We start from the raw sequence: 14,297 nt of genomic DNA, 5'->3' as shown, positions 1-14,297 counted from the left end.
TCCTCCTGCTCTCTCACACATCACCTTGCATCACTACTTTTAATTTCCTGTCTCCATTAACTTAGTCCTCATCAAGTTGAGAAGAGACGAGAAGAGAAAAATACAGAACATTAGCAAAAAAAAGGGCCATCGTGAATCAATCAGCAGGCCACCATGCTCATTTCCATGACACTTCTGTCCCTGTGACGCTGACCTTGTTTGTCTCACTGACGAGGACATGTTGCGCCAAAGAAAAAGGCTGCAAGCACTACAAATAGGCAAAACAAACTCAGCAGGGAGAATGTCATCAGCATGTGTTTCAGTGAGTATTTGACATGCAATGAATTGTTCAAATTGTAGCTTTAATACACACACAGCATTGATGCAGCATGAAATAAATCAGTTTAAATGAGAAACCCTCTTCTTTTTTAGGCAAATTACTTTCACTTTAAAGGAACAGTTCAGCATTTTGAGAAATACGGTGATTCGCTTTCTTGCTGTGAGTTAGATGAGAAGATCAATACCACTCTCATGTCTGTATGGTAAATATGAAGCTACAGCCAGCAGCCCGATAGCTTAGCTTAGCATAAACAAGTGGAAACAGCTAACCTGGCTCTGTCCAAAGGTTAAAAATAATCTGCCTACCAGAACCTCTAAAGCTCACCAATTAACACATTGTATCTCCTTGGGATAATCCATACACAAACAGAAATGTAAAAACGACAAGTTGTAAGTAAGTAACATTTTATTTAGATAGCACCTTTCAAAACCTAGGTTATAAAGTGCTTTACAACAGGACAGCATTAGTAGCTCACTAATATATTCTGGAGCAAGATAGTTGTGGTTTGACAGGAGTTTATGTGCCGGACTATTTCTTGGCTAAGATAATCATCTCCTGGCTCTAGCTTCATATTTAACGGACAGATACAAGAGTAATATCAATTTTTTGGGAGCTCAAATTCAATGTGCGGACACACTATACACTGTAAATATGTGCGTGTATAAATCATTTAAGGTTAAGGTAAGGAACAGACATCAGCACATTAAAATAAACACTAATAGTTAAGGGTCAATGTTGCTGATCTGGGAAATGAGGCTGTGCCTGCTAAGGATGTGTCAGTCGCGAACGAGTCGACTTTATGAGCCGGCTTACATTGACATATACTCTATGTGTCTGTATGGAGTTGTGTAATTATTTATTAACCATACTATTTCATTAGTAGGATGATATTAAAAATTAAAAGTAAATGTTAAGGACACATTTTGTTCGGTACTCAAAAAAGGATTTTGGTTCGATATCCCAAGCCCTAACCTCTGCTTGACATGTCCAATGTCTCTACGATGAGAAATTGTTTACTGCGTGTCTGCAAGAATTACGCATCTCCAGCATGTATGTGCTCATCATGAGACCAAGCAGAGATGATGTGTCCCCAGTGAGCAAGTCTGGGGAGATTGACTGCAGCTGTAGCCAACACTAAAGTCATTCTAGTAGCTTCCCTCAGTCTCTTTAAAGAGAGCAGCAGCAGCAGCAGCTCAGCATGCGGGAGAGAGAGAAAATGTTCAGCCTGAGGGAGCTGGCAGCCAACAACACGACCACAAACACTGCAGAATAGTGTCATGTCAAAGGGAATAGCACCGTCCAACCCTGTCTCCTAAAGTGTTGTTATTCATTTAAAATAAAACTTTAAAAAAAGGCTTACTTGCTTGGTACCTAATTTTTCATGCCATGTCATATACCTGTTTACACTGAAAGCACAAAATGAAAAATTATATTACTTGTGTCTTATTTTAACAATACCCCATTACTTTTCCTTCCTGCATTACAGTTAATGGTTGATGCTTCACAACAACAGTCACTTCAACAGTTTATCTGAGAAACCCAGAACCTCTTGCAATAAGCAATACAATATCAAACTGCAGACAGTGCCAGTAGGTGACATGAAACCTTTATTTTCATGTATTTTAAAGTGAGTGGCAATGCAGAGTATTCCTCTCCCTCGGTCCACTGCCCGTAGTAATAACAAGGGTGAAGAAGGTGTTGCAGGAGCAATGCAGGCTAACATCCAGTTTATCTGAGTCATCCTCTATGTTTGCTCTGGCCCAACACTGCCACTGTTTAACAACTACCCCTCCCCTTTCTTATGCCCCACCCCAACATCCTGCTTCAGCTGGAAACACAGGAAATTAAGATATTAGCCCATATCAGATCTTAGCTTACTTTTACTGTAAAATATGGCTCATATCTATTTATGATACAATGTATGTATTTATTTATAGTCAACATTTAAGTTAGGAATGGTGGCTGCTACAGAGTTTAAACAACTGCAACTGTTAGTTTACTGTTGCTACACCTGTCAGGCTTAGCAGATTTAACATCAAAATTCTTAGTAATTTATTGAACAAATGGGTCCTTGATTTCAGACAGAGGCAAAAGATGGAGATGATTTGTGTTTATTGTTTGTATATTCAAACAACGTTGAATATTTACAAGAGAAAAGGATGAAGATGAGGACCATCTGATGTGTTTGACAAACATAACGCTGTCTCATGTAACGAGTTTGGCTGATGTTGCTGGAGTGTAAACTTCCCCAAATCGAATAAAGAGCAGGACAGAGCTGCTAACATTAGCCTGACATTCGCCACTCAGTGAGGAAATGCTACACAATGGATAGAGTCCTAAACCTGTTTTTTCTCATGCGACCTGTAGTCCAACATGATATTGTAGTTAGCTAATTAAAATTCACCTTGGTTTTGGAAGTAACATGGTTACTATTTCAGGTAGTAAGCTAGTAGCAGACATGCTAATGATTGCAGTTTATGTTAGAGCAGATTAACATACTGTTTAATCCATTCCTTATGCTTTTGTTCCTAAAGGCTTCAATAATACCCTTTCATGTTGTCAGATTGTGAGGGTAAAAGGCACTAACAAACACCTTGTTTGCCTTAGACAAGACCACTGTAAGTTTATTAATCTAAAATCTTGGCCTTTACAAACAACATCATGGTGACAATATGCCCCCAGTGCTCTCTATTTATTATTGTCTCAGTGTCTAGAAAGTGATCACATTGCACTAACAGTGTAATGATCAATAAATCAATGAGCCATGTAATTAATATCAAGCACGATGGAAAGGCGGTGTACACCGGATAAGTGCCAATAAACTGCAAACTAACCTTGGTGACACCATTATTATCGATGTTCCTGTTCATTAAAATATTTTTAACCAATTTGTGTAACAATATTTGATTAACAAGTGCACAATAATTTTATCGTAGCAAGAAAACAACAGCAGCTGTAACTAGAAAAGTGGAGGGAGGGTAGCAGGCAGTGGGAAGCCAGGATGGAGGGGATTTTTGAAAGCTTCCTGTGCAGCCTCAGGGGTGTTGAACAGACACAGACTACTGCCAAGCCAACATCATACGACCCAAAGGTCTGGTGGGACGCCTGGGTTTCTAAGAACATGCTCACTGAAAGCCAGCTGAAACTAAAACCCAAGTGGGGGGGGGTTCTCTGCTTGTCAGGATTTGCACAGAATAATACAATAAATACAGAGATTACAGAATACAAATCTACTTTAGTATCTCTTTGATCAGTTGATAATGTGTAATGACTGCAGCTTTGGCATGATGCAACCAGATGTCAAAAACTGAAAGCTTTAAAAGCAAGGATTCATGTTAAAGAGTATTTAACTTTCTGAGGAATTAGATTTCAGAGTATTTCAAAAATTAACATTAATATTCAGAATTACATATTAAAAAATAAGGATGTTAAAATTTGATATTTGGCTCTCATATTCCCTCTCATTTATTCCCTCCAGGCTTACTAAGACCCAAGGATCTGAGAAACCGATACTTAGGCAGAGCAGTGCTCTGGGCTACATGCTAACATGCTCACAAAAACAATGCTAACATGTATCTTAGATTAGCGTGCTAGCATGTTAATATTTCTTATTAGCACTAAACACAAAGTATGGCTGAGGATGATGGGAATTCATTTGTTTTGCAGGTATTTGGCCATAAACAAAATATTGGACATATTAATTAAATACAATTTTGACCTGATGATGGTGCAACATGAAAAGTTAAGGAATCACCAAAGTTACTACAGTTCATCCTGAGGGGAACATAAATGTCTGAACCAAATTTCATGGTAATCAATCCAATAATTGTCGAGACATTTCATTCAAAACCACAAACATCAACCTCATGGTGGCGCTAGTGGAAAAGTCAGAGGATAACCAAAGTCAGTAGGATTCATCCTCTCTGGAGCATGAATGTCTGTACAAATGTTCATGGGCAAATAGTCCGACCGACAGACCAACTTTGCCATTGCTCGACACTGTAAAATTATTTTATTATACTCTCTGTTATTTAAAAATTCAGCCCTGATATAAAAACGTATTCCTATCTGGGGTTCGACTCTTCATCGTCTGAAATAAACTGATCAGTAGACACCACTACACCACTATGTTGGATTGAGCCATTGTCTCTTATTTTTATATATTACTCAAACAGGCAGGAGACTTTACAGGTTGCTGAACTGCACCAGTGACCAACATTTGGGGATCAAAAACACAAACACTTCAGGCTGAACTGAGGGAACAAGAGGCCAGGGATAAATCAATTTCTCGTGCACATCACTGACTAGAGCCTCAGTGGCATTGCCTTTAGGTCAGTTCTTGCTCAATTTCTCACTTAATCGCTGTGTTCAAACTGACTGCTATAAAGAAATATTTGTTGCTGAATAACAGTTATTGCTTCGGATTTTCAGCCTCACAAACGTCCCTCAGGCCACAGGCTTTGGATGGGACTGGAAATGTGGGTTTCAGGCTGAGCTCAAATTATATGGGCCAGAGTAAAGATCTATAGTACCTCTGATGGTTTATCTGACATCATTTAATAATCCATCTATCCATTTATCCATATCTGCTTATCCTTCATTTTGTGGTCATCTTAAGAAAAAACAAACTGCAGCTCTTGTTTCAACAGTTTCTCACTCTGAAGGGCGGCATCGCATCATGAGCAAATGTTGTGAAAGACATTTGGTGCTTTGTCACCAGCCTGGATCTCATCTTATTAATTGCTCATTTTAGTTTTCACTTGTATGTTTGTGATAACAGAATGACCAATTCATGAGGCTCCAGCCAGGAGATTCAACCATGTGCCATAAACAGGAAAAATTAGCCTAGATGTCCTAACTAAGGACATACAGCATGCAGACAAAATACAAACTGATGGAGTCAGTTGGATAAAGGCTACAAAGTCATATTAAGAAATTGTTTTGTATTAGTTGCTCAGATTTTAGTCACATGTTCAGCTGCTGTGAGTGAATCTGTTGCTGGGTGAGTCAGTCCCAAAACATTTTAGAAAACTAGGAATGTTGCAACACAGCTACACAGACTTAGACCCGTGCAATTAATTTGAACACAAACTTTTCAAGGAGTCATTTAGGCCTGCAAGGAATTATTATTTTCATTCTCGATTAATCTGACGATTATTTTTTCAATTAATTGTTTTGTCAATAAAACGTCAGAAAATTGTGAAAAATGGCTGTCCAACAGTCCAAAATCCAAGGACATTCAGTTTACTTTCATGTATGACAAAGAAAAGGAAAGTCCTCACGTTTGACAAGCTAGAAACAGAAAATTTATGAAATTACTAAAATGATTATTCAATAATCAAAATAGTTGCAGATGAATTTTCTGTCGATCAATTAATCGACTAATCGTTGCAGCTCTCGACTAATGTCATTGCCGGTTCTGCCAGATTGCTTTGAAGGTAGGCCAACACTATATATAGTTTTAAAGCGGCACGGATCAAAATGTTTATATTAACATTGGAAAAAAATTATGCATTGAATGTGAAAGGTGATGCTCGTAGTAACGAACACGCAAAGAAATATCATCCGCCTCTGCAGTTCCCCTCAGCTCTACAGAGCCTTTTAGCATCTTTCAGCTTATTGTTTTGGTTTTACAGCTCGCAACTTTAGTGTTTTGGTTCAGTCTCACTGCCCTCATCAATGCCATTTCCAGCTGCAGCAGGAAGCTGTTTTCAGTGAAAAAGCTCTAAAAACCCATTGTACGCTACCAGCTCAGCGCCAAACAACAGAGGAAAGGACTTGCTTGTGAAGTGGAATGTTTAGCAGCTGAAGAGCCAGATATTTCCTTTAGTTGGTGGAGACCAAAAACACAGCTAAAAGACAGTGAATATTGGACTACTACGACTGTAGAAGGCAACAGTTTTCTAACACGTTTGCCATCTTGTGTTTATCAAAAAACATCAAAAATAAAGTAATGTAGGTTGGTTTCAGATGAACTCCCAGTTGCACCCGAGCATTGCACCTAGATTTTTTTGGGGGGACATGGCATTCTTTTTGAAAATTACCACAATTTATTCATCTAATATATTAATACTTATATTGCATGTTCATTTTCATGTAACTTTTCATATTAATAGCAGTTCTACATAGCGCAAGCATACCACATGTGGGAGAGAGTGCAGTGAAAGAGTAGTATCTACACCATTAGCTTCAGTTAAACTGAGTTGGTCAAACAGAGATGTACCATGAGATACAGTAGATCACCCATTTTACCCTAATCCAGTTAATTTAGCACCAAACTGGTCTAGTCATAAAATGCATGCTATGAATTTCCATTCATGGGGCAATCACCACAGCTGAATTTTGAAGCAAATGCATACATGCCTTAAGATCTAATGACTACTAAAGGCTGGCTCCAGAAAGCCCCACAAAAACTAACTGTATATGGAAGCGAATAATAAACCCCCAACTTCTCCTCCGAAGTACAGATATATGTTTTTTCTCCATTAGAGTCTAAATAACTAACTTCACTTTCTCTAATCTATGTCTTGGAAGCAATTTGAAAAGTGATTGCTCCATTAAGACTATATTAAAGGCCGTGTCAGCCATGATGGTTGGGCTTGCTCACTCCTCTCAGCTCCACTCTGCTGCAGAAAATTGGATTTCATGGCTCAAAAACAACTGCCAAGAGAGCAGCAAGTGATAAACTCAATCCAGGCTTCAAATCCACCGTCCCTTCAGAAATGTATGGACGACATCACCAGCAGACACTATGTCCATGTTCTGTTGCCTACAGACAGTTCAGTAAACCTACAGTGCGGCAGAATGCATTAAAGATAAGGTCTGTGGTGGAAAAAAAGGAAATGACCTTGTTTGCAGTTTTCATAAATGCATTAAAAAGGATAGAGAACCAGGCACAGGAGTGGTGTGTTTGAACATGTTTAAATGCTCATCCTTACTGTATGCAGGCTTCAGTATAAGAATTAATTCATTTTGAATGACAGCAGCAAGTGAAAACAAGCAATCAGTTCAGTATGTCTCTACATCAGGTTTGACATTTACTCAACCTACACTGCTCCCATAGAAGACCAATAATGTTAAGGGCACAGAGGAAGGTTTTACAGCCATGTAAATATGTTGTATATGGAGAACAGGTGAAGGGAAGCTTACTGTGTATGTGCGTGTTAGTGCTAATAACATCACTCCCCAGCAAGATGCATATGCATTGTTAGGATTAATGGTCTGTCGGGTGTAACAATATTCATCATGGTGCTTATAAAAACATATAGCAAGATTTACTACATCTGATCCATTATGACTCCCAAAAGGTAAAAATGTTTGTTTATATATGTGAAATGCTTTGGGGCGCAATTGAGAGTCATTCATTGACACTGTGACCTGCGAGAGGTCTGCTGCCTGAAAACACTGACAAGAAAAACTGCTTCATTTCATGTTATCAGGCAAATTCTATTTACATTGTGCACTAAAACCTTCAGAAAAAACAATTATTGTTAAAAATTTTAAAAATGGTGAAACTTGAAAATGCATATTTTACAATGCACATTTTACACTAAGGAGGAATAAATAATTAATTTTGGTAACGCTTTATTTTACAGGTCCATATTTTCCTAATTATTTCCCTATAATTTCCAGGGAAATTTCCCAAAAAGAACAATGTAATTTAGTACTGATTATTGGGAAAATAGAGACAGTGTTGGTACATTGGTACACAGGTTAGCTGACGTTTGAAATAATAATAAACATACATCTAACATATATGGATAATCAAGTGTCCAATAACAAAGGAATACTTAGTAGTATCAAATGACTCTGTCCAGGAAACTTTCAAGGAAATTTGGGAAATTACAGACCTGCAAATGAAAGAATTACAGTTTTCATTCCAACTTTGTTAAAAATATTGTGCATCGTACCAAACCATAGGGTGACTGTATAATTACATTCCTACTCTATAGTACCTCACACTGTACTAGTCTCCTCACAGTGGATGGTGCAACTGGGGCTCATTTTATACATTTCAATCTTATCAGAGGTTATAGCTCAAATATATGAAGGTTACATACAGTAAATTGAGAAAATGGCAACTATTGATTTCCTTAGTGTTTGGAGAAGTCATTCCAACTATGAGGAACATATGTGGTTTATATTGTGGCTTCTTGTTGCAGGTCCTTTTGTCCTATGTGAGCCTAGAGTATCACCTCTGCCACCTGCTCTACCAGTTTGATGCAGAGGCTGACAATAAATCTGTTTCCTGTTTCTAACTTTAGACATTGTACAGGAATCTTCTACATCCATCTCTGCACAGTGACTCAATCAATTTTCTATTTCTCGCAGAGGAGTCAGCCGATTGGTTGATCCTCCTTCATCACCATGGTCATGACCTTTGTCATGTACCAGGAGACTCTTAAGGCCCATCTGAATGCAATAAGGGAGCCCATCACAGTCCAATTAGCCTTTCACGAGCCGGAGATTCTGAAATGAGAGTGGCTGTTGGTTGACTCTCTACCTATGAATAACAAATACTTTCCTAGTGTGCATATGTAGACTTACTGTGCAGCTGTGGCTGCTTTCTCACCGCAGTGAAAATATCACCATGATCACTGACTGTGTATACATTTTATATTGGTGACGTCTTTGTATGCAACTGGCCTTCAATGAAAGCTAAATGCATTTTGGAGTAGAGAGAAAACAAATAAGCTTACAATATAAAGATTTATTGTGAAACAAAGTAGTTTTCCAAACTGTTCTGGGATCTCTAATGAAGTGTAAATTGATAATAAATGAATAGTCGAGGGGCGGGCCGAGCAAAAACCCTGGCTGTCGTTTGCCGCTGATGAAAGACTTAATTATGTAATCCCATTTTCTTCCAGTGAGCAGAGAAGACACCAGAGGGATGAGAAGTGTAGCCTCACAAACTCTCACAACAACACACACTAACACACGTGCAACTTACAATGTGACAGGCTGAAAGCATGCCAACAAAAGATAGCAGGAAAAAACATGGGATCTAAATGAATTATGATGTCTTGGAGCTGCCTTAAGTCCATGCCGCACCAAATAATCACACATTTTTACAGATCGTCCGGGGATGGAAACATTGAAAAGAATTTGGAAATTGTTTGTTTTAGAAAATATTAAAACAGTCTCTGTTGAAACATTTTAATACTTGATTTTAGCTTAACTTTAGCTCTTTTTTTCCCTTTTCCTGGAGTGGATGCACCACGCACATCACAATGGGGTTTGGTCTGGTCTGAATGAAGGCCTGGATGCTAAAGGGAATGAGTAGTAATTGCCTCAAGGTCCATTGCACTTAAAGTTGCACTATTCAATATTTTTATATTTACACTGGATCAAATGACCATGTCTAATGTGAAAAGGATGACTCGTAGTAGTCGACAAACTCACAGAAAATTATCACCCAACTCTGCAGGTCCCCTCAGCTCTATGGAGCTTTCTTGCGTCTTTCTGCACAACTTTACTGTTTCTGTTCATTCTGTCATGGGGCAGAAACACAACTCCATGAACACTGTTGTTACTCTGTGTGCTGAATGTGTAAGTAGGAAACTATTTGCTAACACATTTGATAAAAAAAACTTGGTGATAATATGTCGGCATTGTGTTTACAGCTTGTTGCATTGCCCTGAAGTGACCAAAAAAATCTAATAATGTAGGCTGATTTTAGCAGCACCTTTGCGTTGTACCTGGATTATTAAGGTGATAATATGTCAGTGTTGTGTGGCCAAAAAATCAATAAATGATCTACAACACAGATCCCTCTTCAGTAAAGTAGCGTATTGGGAACATTATATTTCATTTGTAAATCGCCTGCCCACATCTCAACTATTTACCTTTCAGAGGAGCACTAGATTTCCACCTGCCACTGAGGGAGTTATAACCACATTAGTCCAACTCTGACAAGGCAGTTCTTTCAACACCAGTGCATAACCGCCATTCATAACTCTCGCTGATAGCCTTGAGCATTTAACAGTTACTCTTTACTGCATCTACTAAACTGAGCTGCTCAAAATAGATTTCCCCTTACACATCAGGCCTTGGCACTCGGTGATAGGGACATTTTATTTAGTGGAAATACAAGACCCATTTAGCAGCAGACAGTTTTTGGCAGGGAAAAAGACAGGCAGTTACTGGGCTCCGAGAAGATGGATGAGGGGGAAGAAGCCAGTGAACAGTTCATATACAGTACCGCGACCATCGCCCTTAACCCATCGACTCACTGAAAACATCCTCTGAATAAACTAGCTTTGATGAAATCCCATCACACTCACAGCTCAATTTATTTTCTTGACAACACAAGGTAGACAGTTACTCTTTTCTTCTGCTTTCTTTCTTTCTCTTTCCTAAAGCCCAAGTAAGACCTATGGAAAAGAGTACAAGATTAATCATGACTTAGGCTGCTTTTTATCCCTGAATTTGACGGTCACATGTTTACATCTCATCTCATTGCGCTTTTCCTGTAGAGTCTAGACCGTACTCTTTATAATTTATAAAGATGAAAATGGTATGACCACATTGTGTTTTTGTCACTTCATCTTTTTGTAAAGTAGTGTAATCACATTACTCATGTCTACATCTGGTTCACCTACTGCACACTTTAGTTTGAAAGCATTATGACTGGTGGATTTATGTGTGCAGTGTGTAGCAATAAGCTAGGTGTCAAACTACCAGAGGCCCAGTTGTTGTTTCAGCATCTAAAAAGATCCAATAAACATGTTTTCATTTGAGCTGGACAATAAACTGAGATGCTACAGCTGAAAAATATTAAGTTTGAACAGAATTAAGGACAAATTATTTGCTCCTTTCTGCACAGTTTAAAGAATGCAAGCATTTTATCATCCATAAATCATCTAGCATCACACTACGACAAATCAGGAACATAAATGAAAGGCTGCTGTTCTGTGTAAAAATACCTGAGAGCAAGAACACACTGTAACGAGTCAAATAGTAATGTTGAAAAGCCTTTTCAACAGAGAAAACAAACATACCCACAGCAACACCAGGAAGATGCGGTGGGACAACCAGCAACAACCTCCAACAGGAAACAATGTGGATTTTAGGAAATGTGGTATTAAACCTCACTGTGTCATGCTGGGTAACCAAACATTGCTCAAACCCACAAAAGTGTATTTCAAATTCTAGCAGAGATCCAAAAGATTCCGATTGAGATTCAGATATGCCAGGCTGAATTTGGAGTAAATGTGCATAAAATGATGCACAAGACATCCAGAATTTTTCCATTTGACGGATTTGAATATTTCAGTCAGTGTAAACATCACATAGCTTCAATGAAGAGTTGGAACAAGCCTGTTTTAAAATAGCGATTAAGAGGCATCTTCATAATGATCTCATTGTCAATGATTTATTTACTGTAATTCAGTAAATAACAGAGTTGATAAGAGCAAGAACTACATTTCTACTTCATGCCTCTGAAAGGTCTCTGTTACAGTAGCTCTCTGTGCTTGAGGTAGAAAATTTTCCATTTGAATTTCTTGCATCCACAAAGTTGCATCCAATTAACAGCCCGTCGTTTGTTGCTAGGATGAATCATTCCTGTCTCCAAATATAACCTCAGCTTTCATCACCACGCACATTAACACACCTTCACACATACACATTAGCACACAACTTCATGCATAAACCATCACTCTCCATTAGGGCTGCAACTTTTCCTTATTTATTAATCTGCTGATTATCTCCTCACTTAATCATTTGGTCAATGAAATGGCAAATATATGCAAAATCACAATGTATCGAATTGATGTTCAAAATGTGGTCTACTTTTATGCATTACATCAAAGATAAAATAGACTTTTGTATAAAGCTAACATGACATGCTGTGCACAGCGCATATACTAAGTCTTTACTTTAGTTTTTTGTGTTATTGCTCCACTCTTTTCTCCACTTTCATTCACACATTTACACACTGAATTAAATCTTGATGCTCATTTGACAGCACAGACGCTGCAGTTAGCTAGTGTGACAGAGATGAGTGATGATAGTCTTTGTCGGTGAGTGTTTCGCGTGTGTGAACATAGAAATGCATGTGTGCAAAAGTGAAAGATTAATGCACCATGTGTGTATGTGTGAGAGAGAGAGAGGTGGGTGGGAGCGATTGGGTCAGTGGTGAATCCTCAGAGCTGCAGATGGCTGGTAATGTCATGCAGTGCTGAATTAATTTCTCTTGACATCTTTGATTTCTCGTCGCAGTGAATTTTCTCCTCTGATAGATTGTCCCTGAGGCTCAGCACAATCCTGATCAAGATGACATGCTGATAGAGAAAGCATGGATGCTCAATGAAATATGATGAGTTCATTTCTGAAACACTCCATTTTGACAAAAAAAGAAAAAAAAACAAATCATCAGCTTAAGTTTAATATGCAGTATCTTTCAGAGATACAGGCTGGTCTTCAAATTACAAATGATGTTCTCAATCTATGTTTTTGGTGGATTGAGAGGGTGTCTGAGGTTTTTTCCAGACTCATTGTTGATATGTCATTTTGGAACAAAACTCTTCACATAGTTTCTTAGCAACACCAAGCACCGCAATCATTGTGGTGAGAGATGAAGTCGTGGCCAGCGTTCTTTCAGAAGTCAATAAAAGTCAAGCTCCAGCACTAAGCCACAACATCAGTGACTCATGTGTCATAACTACTTAACAGCAGTTGTGTCTCAAAACTAGCGTTTAGCACAAGTTCATGTGCTTGTTTTTGTTTTTAAGGGTTATTTGGTGGAATTTTTTCTTGAAAATGCAATCACAACTGGAGAACAAGGGAAAATATGTCTATGTAGATCATTATTCCTCACAGCCCACTGAGATGCACATAAAATACTCCTGAAGCACACAACAATAAAATCTGACTTTGTATTCAGGCTCAGTCCACTGGATGGCCACTGATATCTCAGTTGGAGAGTATTGTCTGCTCTCATGAGTGCATCAGGAGTGTTGCATTCTGGGTCGGGTCAGTACAGCCCACGCGCTTGGTCTGTTTGAAGATTTCACCCACAAGACTCAGTCAACAAACACCTACGCTCATAATAAAGCACACTGTCTGCTGCCATGATGGGCTCAGACCACAGGAGGAGATTACATTCAGCCGTATGTTCATTTCAAATCAGCTCGCCAAAGTGGAAAAGAGAGACAAGGCAGCTGATTGTCTATAACATTAACTGTAGGAGGATACACAGACTGCTGAGCAATAGGAAACAAGCTGTTTAAACTGTTGACAGAGTAGTTGTGATCAACTATAGTCATTCAACTTATGGGCAGTTCATGGAAGCTTTTACACTCACTGTTTTAAATACCTTTTAAAAAATTGTTTAGTGCTAATTAGCAAATGTTAGCATGCTTACACGCTAAAATAAGATGGTGAACATGGTAAACATTTTACCTGCTAACATCACCATGTTAGTATTGCCATATATATATACATATACACACACACACACACATATATATATATATATATATATATATATATATATATATATATATATACTATATATATATATACATATATATATATATATATATATATATATATATATATATATATATATATATATATATATATATATATATATATATATATATATATATATATATATATATATATATATATATATATATATATATATATATATATATATATATATATATATATATATATATATATATATATATATATACATATATATATATATATATATATATATATATATATATATATATATATATATATATATATATATATATATATATATATATATATATATATATATATATATATATATATATATATATATATATATATATATATATATATATATATATATATATATATATATATATATATATATATATATATATATATATATATATATATATATATATATATATATATATATATATATATATATATATATATATATATATATATATATATATATATATATATATATATA

At 37.1% G+C, this 14,297-nt stretch overlaps 1 protein-coding gene across 2 annotated transcripts in view; it reads right to left on the bottom strand.

Annotated features, from left to right (window-relative positions):
• The window catches only part of sv2a (synaptic vesicle glycoprotein 2A), a 62,527-nt gene that overhangs the window by 34,386 nt on the left and 13,844 nt on the right, over nucleotides 1-14,297 (bottom strand). The window lies entirely within an intron of this gene.

The sequence above is a fragment of the Siniperca chuatsi genome, linkage group LG9 (assembly GCF_020085105.1).
Source record: "Siniperca chuatsi isolate FFG_IHB_CAS linkage group LG9, ASM2008510v1, whole genome shotgun sequence".
NCBI lineage: Eukaryota > Metazoa > Chordata > Actinopteri > Centrarchiformes > Sinipercidae > Siniperca > Siniperca chuatsi.
This window is presented reverse-complemented; position numbering and strand designations above follow the sequence as displayed.